We start from the raw sequence: 13,099 nt of genomic DNA on the forward strand, positions 1-13,099 counted from the left end.
CAGTATAGATTTTTAACATACTTAAAACTCCTATTAGTCAAAGGTCAACTGTGGGCTTCACTGTAACATTTTATAAAATGTATTCCTTCCTCCCTTACCTCTTCAAAATATATTTCTTCAAAGAATTCATAACACCCAACGAGTAGAGATCCACAGTGATAATAAATGCTATGTCTAAAATGACTTAGCTAAAACAATTCCAGAGTGCCGCTAGCAGAGATCACGCAGAAGGAAACATGGCACTTTCAGTGTTCTCTTCTGGAAGAACAGATGGGTCCTCAAAGCATGAGAGTTCAAACAGGGGCCATTTAAACAGGTAGATTATCAATGGCTAATGTATTCAGTGGAGTCCTATAGGCAAAGATATTTAGTGATTAAGTGGCCTACATACACCTTATGGCTTTTCTTCCAAATATCAAATACGAGAAAGCCATTTTTTTTTTTTTTTTTTTTTTTTTTGAGACAGTCTTGCTCTGTCACCCAGGCTGGAGTGCAGTGGCGCAATCTCAGCTCACTGCAAGCTCCGCCTCCCGGGTTCAGGCCATTCCCCTGCCTCAGCCTCCTGAGTAGCCGGGATTACAGGCGCATGCCGCCACCACGCCCAGCTAATTCTTTTGGTATTTTTAGTAGAGAAGGGGTTTCACCGTGTTAGCAAGGATGATCTCGATCTCCTGACCTCGTGATCCACCCGCCTCGGCCTCCCAAAGTGCTGGGATTACAGGCGTGAGTCACCGCGTCCGGCCAGGAAAGCCTATCTTTAAAAGTCTCTTAGATATTTTCCACAGTTTCTGAATTATCTGTGGGAAGCTCTGACTTACTTGTATAGAGTTTAACGTATGTGTCCACCATTAAATCCAGGTCATGTTTTATATCAAAATTTATGTTAAGCAAAGCCAAGTTACTTGACCTTTGGTCTGTCAAAGTGTTCCCCAAATAGGCCTTAAGACGCGTTCATCCGTTTTCATACTGCTCATTCTCAACCTTCATCACAGGACCTTCAGCAATGCATACACATTAGGAAAAAAATTAATGTCAGGCATGTGGAGGCCTTCATAGATGGTGGATGGAAGCTGTATATTTTTCCTCCTGTGTTTCCATTTGATTCTCCAACAATGAAGCTCGGCTGAGAGCATGTTGGGATTGGGTAAGTCACTACTATAAAGGCCAGAACTACTATAAAGGTGTTCCTCCAACATATTGACTTTGAGTTGTCCCATGACTGAGGGTACCAGAGATAAGCATTTAAGAGCTTTGAGGTGCTGTTCTGAGAATATATCTTTAAGTTCCTGAATAATGTACTCTACTGTTCGGACACTTAGGATTTCTTTATAGTAACTCTCAGAGGTTAGCTGAGATTCCAAGTTACCCTGGTGAGCTCTGCAGAATTTCCCAGGGAGTTTCATTTGAATATCAAGTTTGGTTGCCAAATTTATGGCTTCCTCAAACCAAAATTCATGATAAACTTTAATATTTTCCATCACTTCATTGAGTGAATGCAGTACTGCAGTCAAGCCACCGGCTGCAAAGAAGACATCAGAGGTTTGCCCCTGGAGGTTTTTCCCAAAGGCTCTTGTAAAAGATAGGACATTTTTAAGAACAACAATAGTAACAATGAAATCAAAATCTGTTACTGCACTGCAGAGTACAAATGCTTGGCCAGCTATACAGTTATTCCATCTAATATTTGTGTCACTATTTCTACCATCTAAACATAAAACAAGTGCTTGCAGGAGTTCCACTAAAATTTCAAAAGCGTTAGGCCTGCCTGTCCACTGAGAATGGCAGATTTCCTTCAGTTCTTTACCCCTTTCTTTACTATCCTGAAAAAAAAAAAACAGAAATTACATTGTCAAGTTCTAAAAGCAGTTGCGGTGATCGATGGAAAAAAGAACACACTTTCTCAATTGTTCCTAATGCAACAGATACTCCCATAACAGGTACTGATTTTGCCAACCACATATTTAAGGCACAGGAAGAGTAGATTGTGTAGGTAGCTTAGGGATATTTCTTTAAAAGTCTGGAAGCAACAATTTTCATTTTGGAAGAAAATCCACTAGACACAATGTAAGCCTGGTCATGACAATACTCCATATTTAATCCCCACTTCTCAGGTATCATAGTGTGAAATTTCACAGACAAAATTTCTGCTTCAGCTTCATAAGGCAGGAAGCCTACAAATTCCTCTCTTAGTTTATGAGATTCATTAACAAACCTCACCAACACAGGTAGATGCTCTTCCCCTGATGTCCACTACGTCGTCAATGATAATGGAAAAGAAGTGTGAGTCTCTCGCTTCCCTGAGAGTTTCTTCTCGAATACAGCTCTCACAGATCTCTAGAACTGCCTCTGCTGTGTTTTTGAACAAAACAACGTTTTAACTGCTGTTGTCTCAAACCGCTTTCTCAGAACCTCTTCACCAGAATTTATCCGGCACTCCAGGAGTGCTTGAAAGTTATCTGGAGTAGAGACCTTCTGGGATTTCATCAGCCTCATGTCCATCCAGAGGTATGTTTTTCCTTCCCATCAGAATCAAGATTTCGAATAGAGATTTTAGGTATTCTTCGTTTTCCTTCTCTTCAAGGGTTAGAGGCAAAATGTCCTCATCTTGCCTTCACACTCTTCTTCACTGGGGTTCTGAGCATTGCTATTGTTGGTTTCTTTATGTTTTTGTTCCTGCTCAGAAGTTTCATCAATTTTTTTTTCTGTTTCAGTGTCCTGATTTCGTCTTCACTCAGTTTTTTATTCGTTTTCTGTGTCTACTATGTCGGTTGTTCAAATGACTGGTAAGATCAAATATTGTTGATATTGCACTATCTCGAAGAACTGTCCTATAAAGACTAGTTCTACAAATCATAGAGGTCGCAAAATGTTTGGCACATAATCGATAACGTTTATTTAGCTGATCATGTGTTTTATCTTCTAAGTCTGCTCTCCTACAATTCTCCACCCACTTCTGGCATCTGGCCGGGTACCGCGGGAACCTGAAGAAGGCCAGGTCGGACTGTGTGCTCTTCCGCATGCGGTTGAGGGCAGCGCAGAAGTTCGGCACCGTAGCCCGCCCGCCGGCTGGCCCAGCCCTGCCATCCCCGCCTCCTCAGGGGAGTACGCCCTCCCGTCGGTGCCAGAGAGGGGAGCCAGGCTGGCCGGCCGGCTCTTCAGGGCCCACGCGCGGGGGAGGGGCGGGCAGGCGAGAAGCCTACTTTCATGCTTTTGTATAAATAAGTGCTATTGTAACTTTCCCTGTGCTTTGAGATGATGCTAAGAATAATACACAAAGATTGTTTGTATACAAAATAGAAATGTTGCTTCAACGCAGACCAGATATTGTCATCTCTCAACACCATCTTTTCTTGATTCTTCTAGAAGAAAACAGAAGTTTTCACAGACACACTGAGCTTGTGCCATATAAACTTGTAAACATTGAAAATACCTAGATTCCCATTTCCTTGAATAAATACAAGATAAGGAGCGGCAGGCTCAGTCATCTATTTTTGAGTGGTTCACCGTGATTGCGGATCAGACCTCACCGCATCAAAATATTTATTGATTATTCTTATTTATGCTTTTTCTCATCTAATGTAAGCTATAGTGAATGTAGGAGGAGAGCCCAAACCACAACTATCAGCCATGATTCTGCAATTTTTGTTACAAAGTACCACATGTGAATTTACTTAAATCCTCTCTCTCTTACTGTGTCTCTGTTTTGATTTCATACAGTTGTCAGGGTTTTGTTTTTTCCAGAGTAGCTCCTAAATGAAGCATATTGAGGATATCTATTTGCAATCTCCCCTTCCCCTCTTTCTCCCTGTTTTTCTCTCTCTCTTTGTTTTAAATATGGGAACACGTATAAGGATATATCCAACTCTGTGGGATTGGTTTATCACACTGGAATATGGAAAAAAAATTCTTCCAGCTTGTTGTTTCATTAAAGCTGCTAGGATGGTTCATTTTAAGATGCTATCTTTAAAAAATTGAGGAAAAGGTTAAAATATGAGTTAAAATTGGATTACTTAAGAGGCAGAATATTTCTGGAAGGACCATTAGTCAACTAAGAATGGGGAAGAGCTAAAATAAAATGAAGAGTGATAATATCTGCTGGATTTCACAAAAAGAGAATCATCCATGATGTCAGTGGACCTATTAGTGTGAAATGAGTAGATCATACACTGGGAAGCAAGGCAGGTTGACACAATGAGCACAGACACGTATTTCAGAAACTGAGTTACGGAGAGAGCATGAGCTCTGGGAGACATATGGTTGAAGAACTTTTTAAAGATAAAAGTGTCTTGAGAATATTTAAAAGCCAATGGAATAGAGAAGGAGCAGTTGAAGTTTCAGGAATGAAACAGGAGTAAAGATAGTATCCTGCGAAGTGGTAGATGGATTGGTCTTGGGCAAAAAGAGAGACATCCAGTCAGTAAAAGGATGGTTTATTTCATGTAACATAATGACCTCCAGTTCTATCCACGTTGTTGCAAATGACTGAATCTCATTCTTTTTTATGGCTGAATAGTATTCCATTGCGTATAAGTGCAATATTTTCTTTAACCATTCAACTGTTGATGGACACAGGTTGCTTCCAAATCTTGGCCATTGTGAATAGCAATGCAATATACATGAGAGTGCAGATATCACTTAAGTAGAGGATATATTTTTAACTCAGATATTTGGAAGAAATTCTTAATTCTTAATACTCTTCATTACTCCCCAATATTATAATATGAAAGGAATAAAGAGCAAACACCACCATACACGTAGAACTTCAAAGAATACTACACACAGAAAAAGTAATGGTTGCTAAATATTACTACGTGACAAGCAATCACCTAAGATTCTTTGGAGAGAAGTTCCTTCTAAGGGAATTTGCAGGATGCATCTCCAGTGATAGAGAACAGAGGGGAATCTTTGGATAGATTGGTTGGAACATTCAGATGGCATCTCATTCTCTAGCTGGATGCTTTCTAAGCTACATAAACTATTTGGATCATCCAAGGCTATTTCAAGAATGAAGCACGATAGTCTTTGAGAGAACCTAATAAATCCATGGAGTTTGGAGAGCAGAGGGTCTAGGTATGTGGCTCTCACGTGGAGCAGTCTGGGGGTGGCATATGATTGCAGTTGCCTTTGATTGCTAAGTGAATAGAGAGGAAAGGGAAGGAGTGGGAATGGCCAGCTTGCATTTCCAGAGTTTCGCAGGACTAGTCTGCATGAGTTCTGGGGTACCAAATGAATGTCATTGAAATAAGCCTGACTCCAGTCTGAGAGAGTTGTCTGCTTAACACCTGCCTAAGAGAGTTGTCTCCTGGGAAACGGGGTACCAGGAGAGAAAGGTTGTATAGGGTCTACCTCCAAGACAGAGGCCTGAAAAACTGAAGGTTGCCCTGCAAAGTAAGCTAGAGAGAGTATCACCTATGACAGAGAATGATAATGTAGAAGTTCCCAAAGCCTTTAGATGTGTATCTCAGAGGTAGTCCAAAAAGAGCCTGCATCAAAGAAAGCAGTATTTGGGCATCTGCCCTACAGAAGGCCCCAGCAGCCAGATAACAGCAGGAGCTTCCATCAAACAGCAGTCGTTTTCCTCCTATTGACCTCCGAAATTATTTTCTGATCAGCTCTCTTTGAATTCAGCCTGTTTAACCAACTGCTTTCCTCTTAATTTGCAGTGGTTTCTTGGCTGGTCTCCTTATCCCCATTCTAGCAGCTCTTTTTTTTTTTTTTTTTTTTTTTTTTTTGAGACAGAGTCTGGCTCTGTCACCCAGGCTGGAGTGCAGTGACGCAATCTCGGCTCACTGCAAGCTATGCCTCCCGGGTTCAGGCCATTCTCCTGCCTCAGTCTCCCCAGTAGCTGGGACTACAGGCGCCCGCCATCACGCCTGGCTAATTTTTTTTGTATTTTTAGTAGAGATGGGGTTTCACTATGTTAGCCAGGATGGTCTCGATCTCCTGACCTCGTAATCCGTCCGCCTCGGCCTCCCAAAGTGCTGGGATTACAGGCATGAGCCACCACACCCGGCCTCTAGCAGCTCTTTATGCAACATTTTCAATGCTGTCAATATTTTTTAAGAAAATATTGCCTCCAGGTCAGACGCTGTGACTCACGTCTCTAATCCCAGCATTTTGAGAGGCCAAGGTGGGCAGGAGTTGAACCCAGGAGTTCAAGACCAGCCTGGGCAACATGGTAAAAACGCATCTGTACAAAAGACAAAGAAAATTAGCCAGGTCTGTAGTCTCAGCTACTCAGGAGGCTGAGGTGGGAGAATTCCTGAGCCCAGGAAGTCGAGGCTGCAGTGAGCCATGATCACACCACTGCACTTCAGCCTGGGGGACAAAAGTGAGACCCCATCTCAAAAACAAAAACAAATAAACAAACAAAAACCCAGAAAAGAAAATATTGCTTACTTGCTCAGATACCTGGCCCCTCCCAATTAAGACTGAACTCTTCAGTATTCATATATGGGACTCAATAATCTTTTCCTTTTATTCACTTTCCAGCAAAAAAGCATTTTGAATAGTATTAGGAGCCACTTTGAAGGGGAACATTTTAAAGGATCTTTAGGAATACGTTTCGTTCCCCCAAAGTTCTGTGACCATGCAGTTTTATTTCCCCAAACTGGCCATGGGTGTCACAACTCTCTATGTCAGTCTCTCAATCTGAAGTGTTTCCATACCCCCAATCAAAATCCAACCCACCCTTCAAAGCTCAGCTCAAATATCACCTCTTCTTAAAATTGTTACCTGATTCCCACAGTTGGAATCAGTTAGTCCTTAGCCTGCATTCCCTTGACCTTTTCTGTATTCTTTTGGTTTTGATCTTATTTCATTGTTTTATATTATAGTTGTGGAGCATGGGCATCAGGCAAAGCCCAAAATGTACATCCACTGTAAATTTCCAACATATCAAGGAATAAAAGAAAAGAACTTGGAAGATTCTAGTTGCATGCAAACTAAAGAGCCCACTTGAAAGAAGTTTCTGAGACCCTTGAACAAATACAGGGTCAAACAAGCCTCTCACTCTGTAGGGAGTGAGGTCTTGAGATGGACCTGAGTGCCCAGTGTGGAAGAACTAGAACAGTACTGGGGCACTAGCAGAAGTATGTCAAGGATGAACTCAAGGAATCAAACAATAGTGAGAATACCAGCACCCAACAATGGGTTTGGAAGCCTCAGGTGAAGAATTTTTAAAAACTGAGCCTAATAAAGTGTTTTTATCTCTAGAAAATTGCAAGGGATACTATTTGGGAGTTGGTTAGGAGTTACTTCACTGGAGAGAAGAAGGCTGTTTCTTACCTAAGCTGAAGATGAAAGTGATGGAAAAGAGAAAGTATTGACAAGTGTGATAATGTGGGCATGATACCAAAGAGAAGATGACAAATCCAAGTCATAGCAGTCAGCTTGTATGAATGTGGTTAGGGACCGAACAATAAAGTGTGTGGGGTCAGTGTGTGTACAGGCAGAAGAAGTGGGACCAACAGGGCAGCTGTGACCGTGATGTTGTGGTGTCAGCAGCAGGGCCATCAGATGAATTAGAGAATTCAGAATTACAGAAACAACCACATGTGGCTGCAGTGAGGACATTCTAAAAGTCACAAGAAGCATTCATAAACCACTCCACCAAGGCAAGAGGTTTGAATTTGAGTTTTAGCTACTGCTCACTCCTATATCACAACACAGAAGAAACTGTACATAAAAGTTTACAATTGTAGACAATTAATAAATATCAATTGAATAAATAATAAACATAATGTCATTTTCTGCTGGAAATTCTATGACCAGTTCTTGGAAAACAGCATATCCAGCAATTCTCATTTCTCACTATATCCTTAATTTTCCATGTAGTGGCCATCTACATTTTTGCATGCTGAACATGCCTCTTTCTCCTTCCTCTAGTAAATGCAACTCCCTTCTTTTGGGGAAATGGTTCTTCCCTGCTCCAACTATTTGACACTGGTGAGGCTGCCAGTTGTAGACACACGAACAAGCCTCACAATCTCAACAGTATCCTGTTGTGTTAGCAACAGGGATTGGTGTCAAGGATAGATATAAGACTGAGATGTGGTTAATCAGAATTATTCAGTAGGAGTATTATATATGGAATAAGGTAGAGAGAAGCCCTGTTTTTGCTCAGAGTCATGAAGTTGTCATGTTTACAACCTCGGAGCGGCTGCTACCCATCGTGTTCTCCATAATGTGGGGAAAGCCTGTTTGAAGGAGGGGAGAATGAAGGCCAGAAAGGACAATCTTAGGGATGTGCGTGTGTGTGTGTGTGTGTGTGTGAGAGAGAGAAAGAGAGAGAGCACGAGAGGGAAAAGGGAGGGAGGAAGAGAGAGAGAAAGAAAATAAAAGTTTTATTAGGAAAGTAGCAACTTGAATATTTTTCTGTTTGCATTCTCTTTATTAACATTTTATGCTGTTTAAACAAAAATTTTTTTGAATAAAAAGAAAACACAAACATATATAATAAAGCACATATTGGTAAGACACATGTGAAAGTTTATCAGCATTTAGCTGATCCAGCCTCACCAGGCTTGCCTGTTTTAGACTGTTTATTTCCAGTCTATCACCACGTGTGACACTAATGAAGATTCTAGCTTCATAGCGCATAGGCTAGAAGCTGCCTTGTTTTCTGTAACATGCTGGAGTCCCACTATAAATATTTAAAGCATGTCAAGCTCATTATCTACAAAAGAGATTATGGGCAAGAATAGAGCTTTAAAACTCTGTTAAAACATTAGAGTGGGATAACAGAGTCATTATAAAACCATAAAGCCTTGTAAAATTCATGCTGACTTTTTAATTTTAGATTTGGCATTTTTATATCATTCTTTGTGTTTCTTATTTCTGACTAGATAGTCCTGCTTAATATTTATAAAGCATTAGATCATCACACTGATTCTTAAAAATCAATAAAACTTAAAGCAGAAGAGAAAAAAAGCCGAAAACCTTGGGATGAAAACCAGGCAAGGAATAAAAGTAAATCAAAATTGTCTTGAACCACCAACAGGTTTAAAAGTTGAATTATTAAAGGCAGCACGTTTTGTTTTCCAGCTCTATGCTGCAAGAATTGGAAACAGAAACAGTGGCATTGTTATATATTTTTCACTGCCAGCCTTTTGCTGCCACCTCAAAGCACCCCAGCCTCTGTCCTTATTGCTAGTGGGCAAGAACCTTGCATAGAAAATAACAAGCAGAATCCCTGGTTCTGTTTTTAAATGATAAGGACACACCTTCAGACTTCTACAAAGAAACTTCTCCATCCAAACTTTCCCTAATTAATTTGTCTAATAATGTTATTAGGTAAGATTTGCTTTCATCATTTCTTTCACAGTTAAGACACAGCTGCAAACATAAAGATTGGATGTAAGAAAGCGGAGCGTTTTTGGAAAATTCATGCAATTCCCATAATTTCTCTCCAATTTGTAACATTTAAGTTGACATTGTCCACAATTACCCTAAAATCATGTAAACGATAGACTCTCTCTAATTTCATTACAAAATTTCACGCCTCCTAACTTCATAGTTTTAAAATAATTGGGACTGCAACAAAACACTGAATTCAGTTTGATTTTTCTTTACCCTTTTTCAAACAAACAATTTTTTTCTCTTTGAAATTTTCTACCCTTCATTTCATCAGGATGATCCATGGGATTTTTTTTTCATACATGAAGGCAGGTCTAGTCTGTCTGTAATTTGAGAAGCCCTGAAGAGACACCTTGCCCACAATATTTTTTTCCTCTCCCAAGACTACTTTGTATTAAATGCCACATCTCTAGAAAGCTTCAGTTATACTTCAGGGAAATAAATACCTGGGAGGAAGAAGAAAAGTTGGAGAGGGCCAGTCACTTCCCTGGGAAGGGAAAGCCCAAAAAGAGAGCATCATAGCAACAAGCAAAGGAAACACTGAAAAGCTTTAGTGTCAAAAATGAGTTGAGAGTTTTCTTCAGATTTCAGTGATGCAGCACATGGGAAGGCACTACCACAAAGCTTGGCACGACAAGCTCTATTACAAATGTTTCTGTCTTTCCTCCCTCCTTCCCGGTTTGCCACATAACAGAGAACAAGACTGATGTAGGATGCCACTGAAGAGCCCCCAAAACACACACAAGTCCACATTTCCAACACTAATTTGGATGTAAGCTAACTCGGTACTATGCTTGCAGCAGACTTGTTCTAGACAATACATGTCTAATGAAATATGTTTGGAAAGACTAAAAGTTCCCGCTATATCTCTCAGCTAAAATTACATACAGATGCTGCTCAGTGCTTGTATTAACTTGTAACTGTGAACAAATTATAAGGTTTTAAGATCACAGAAAAGTTTTTGAAGTTGAAAATAACCACCATTACAGACAAAATAACCTGTCACTTCTTTTCGAGTTCAAGGAAATAAAATGTTGGTAAGAAAACAAAACATTCTGGCTTTGTGCCAGAACATAACATTACATTCTCTCACACGCTTCTAAAGTGCTGAAGTGTCAGCAAGTGGCTGTTTGTTTAAATCTATGTCCCTTAAAAAGATTTAAGATCTTTTTAATTGACAATATGGAGTGTCTGATATATATGCGATCATGTATTAACTTTGTTCTAAAGGCAATATTATCCAAACCTTTATTTCAACTGAATCAAACTTATATTAATTGCAAAACTCATCTGCAAACCAAGAAAAGAAAAATATTTGATATGTATAATAAAGTGACAGCTATATGCATTTTAATTCTGCAATGTGTTTATTTTCCTGTATTTTGTCTTTTGAAAAAAATAATACACAGAGTTTAGAATGTATATATAACTTAAAATTTCTGTCTCCAGATACTTTATCTTGTAAAAATAAGATGTAAGTTCAGAAAACCTACATTGCATTATTATTATAATAATGTAAGTTCAGAGAAAATGAGGTCTGATAATAATCTTGAGTATCAGTTTAATCATAAAGAATAAATAACTGATATGAAATTAAAAGGGAAGTTGCTTTCGCCAACACTCTACCCAGAAAATACGCATTATAGCTCTCAAAGGGGAGAAAACCAGTTCTCTTGAGATTTCCCATCTGCAGCTGTATTCTACAGAGATTGAAAAACCATTGAAATGAATTGCCCCAAGGTTCAACTCAAGGTTTTACTTTGAAGGGCACACTGAGGGTAAATTTTTGAACCTAATTATTATGCCACTTCAAATACACTCCTTCAGCTGATGGGTGGAACACAGCCATCTATACATAGGTTCAGAATCTCAAACATGTACCCTTCTGACCCTTCTCACTTCCTCTTTCTCGATGCCAAGCTATGCTGGCTTTTATTTTCTTTATTACATCTTTCCTCTTCTCAAGGAGGAAAAATTAATGCAAAAGAGACTGAACCATGGTACCAAGTCCTTGGGCATGTAGATAAGCAGATGGAATTTATCAAATATAGATTCTAAACCCTATGTATTTTTTTGAATAATGAAAATCAAGAAAATGATTTGTAACATTCACTAGCAATATTGGGTCCATTACGATATGTCAAACATGCCAGAAAGTTTAAAGTCTGAGGCTACCTTCTGAAGAGTGGAATTGATGTATCATACAATTTAGCATAAGAACTACAGTTTAGTTTTGCCTTTGCGTTAACAGGTATTAATGCTTTGGGGTATTTTGGAATTGTATTAATTGATTTAAAGGTCATGAGTTCCAGATCGCACTCTGCCCTCAAAACTCTGTGTAATCTTGAGTAACCCCCAAGTAAGTTGCTTGTAAGTTACAAGTTACTCAACGTGTTTCCTTATCTATAAAGTAAGGAAGTTAAGCCAAATCCATTTCTAACCCATGAGTCAAAAACCCTTTCAGAGTCATGGGGTTACTGAAAGGGATAAGGTAAATCAAATGCACAACTGAATAAATGCTACTATCACACAGGTATGTAGAATACTAGTGTCGTCAAATGTGTGCACATGCTATTGCTGTTAGTAAAATATAAGTTCACTTAAAAGTCTTACTGAATTCAGAACAGCATTTTGTTACTTTCATTTCCATTAACCATTCAATACTAAAATTACATAAGAGATCTGAAAAAATGGCATTAAAGAGAACCCACATAGGCTGCTCTACAGAACAGCTACAGAAACTTTGAAATAGAGCAGCAAATGGGTATCTTTTTGTCCTGTAGCCTGTTTTCCACCCAACTAGCCAATGAAGGCCTTTATGGAGCATAGGAGTTATGGATTCTAACCGAGAATGCTTCAGACTCCAACTTAAACTAGGAACACTGGATATCTTCAAACATGTCTATTTCTCTTTCTCAGAGTTACCTATGAAAATAGTCATGCCTATAACCATTGCAACATTTTTCTTTGAACAGAAAGTTTAAGCTACAATATTCAATGTTAGAAAATAGTTCTGAGACTTGATATAAGAAGTTTGTGGTAATTCTTCTAGAATAAAAGCTAAAATTGAGGAGATAATACAATTCTATAGAATTTTAACCAGGGAGACAAGAAAAACTATCTTCTGTATCCATTTTGATTCTTTAGGCATGATAGGTTTTCTTTTTAATTCTCTTTTTTTTCTATTGTCTTATGTTAAAACGCATCTTTCTAAAATCAAAAGTAGAATAAAGTCCTTACTGGGGACACCAATTGATCAATTATCAAGACAATTATAACAAATTTTTCTTTCTTTGGATGATACTTTCACTGTCCATACATCCTCACAATCCCTTCAATGGAGTTTTCTCAGTGTCCCACCACCCGCAAATCTCAAGAGCTCCCAGATTCCTCTCATCAGCTTAGAGAATGCTGATGCTCACCTTCCATCCACGCTGATTTCTTCTAGTTTGAGTTCATGTTGTCCCAGTAGAACAACCCAGTCCTCATCCTCCTCCATGACTGATTCTAGGTCACTCCCTACTCAAATTCATCCTATCCTACCATCAGAGTTATTTTTCTAGAACAGTTTACTTCTATTAACAGCTGCACTCAGATTTCGTTTAAATCTCCAACTACTCCCCATTAGCTTAAAGAGAAGGTCCACCCTACTTAACATAGCCTACAAAATTTCACAACCTAGTTGTGCACCTAATTCTTTAGCCTCGCCTCCAGCCAACTTAGTCTTAGTGTATTACTTGAA

General features: G+C 39.1%; 1 pseudogene; it reads right to left on the bottom strand.

The window, feature by feature from the left end:
* Positions 1-768: 768 nt before the first annotated feature.
* LOC129010693 (52 kDa repressor of the inhibitor of the protein kinase-like) lies at positions 769-12,856 on the bottom strand (annotated as a pseudogene).
* Between the last annotated feature and the right edge of the window lie 243 nt (positions 12,857-13,099).

The sequence above is a fragment of the Pongo pygmaeus genome, chromosome 10 (genome assembly GCF_028885625.2).
Source record: "Pongo pygmaeus isolate AG05252 chromosome 10, NHGRI_mPonPyg2-v2.0_pri, whole genome shotgun sequence".
Taxonomy (NCBI): Eukaryota; Metazoa; Chordata; class Mammalia; order Primates; family Hominidae; genus Pongo; species Pongo pygmaeus.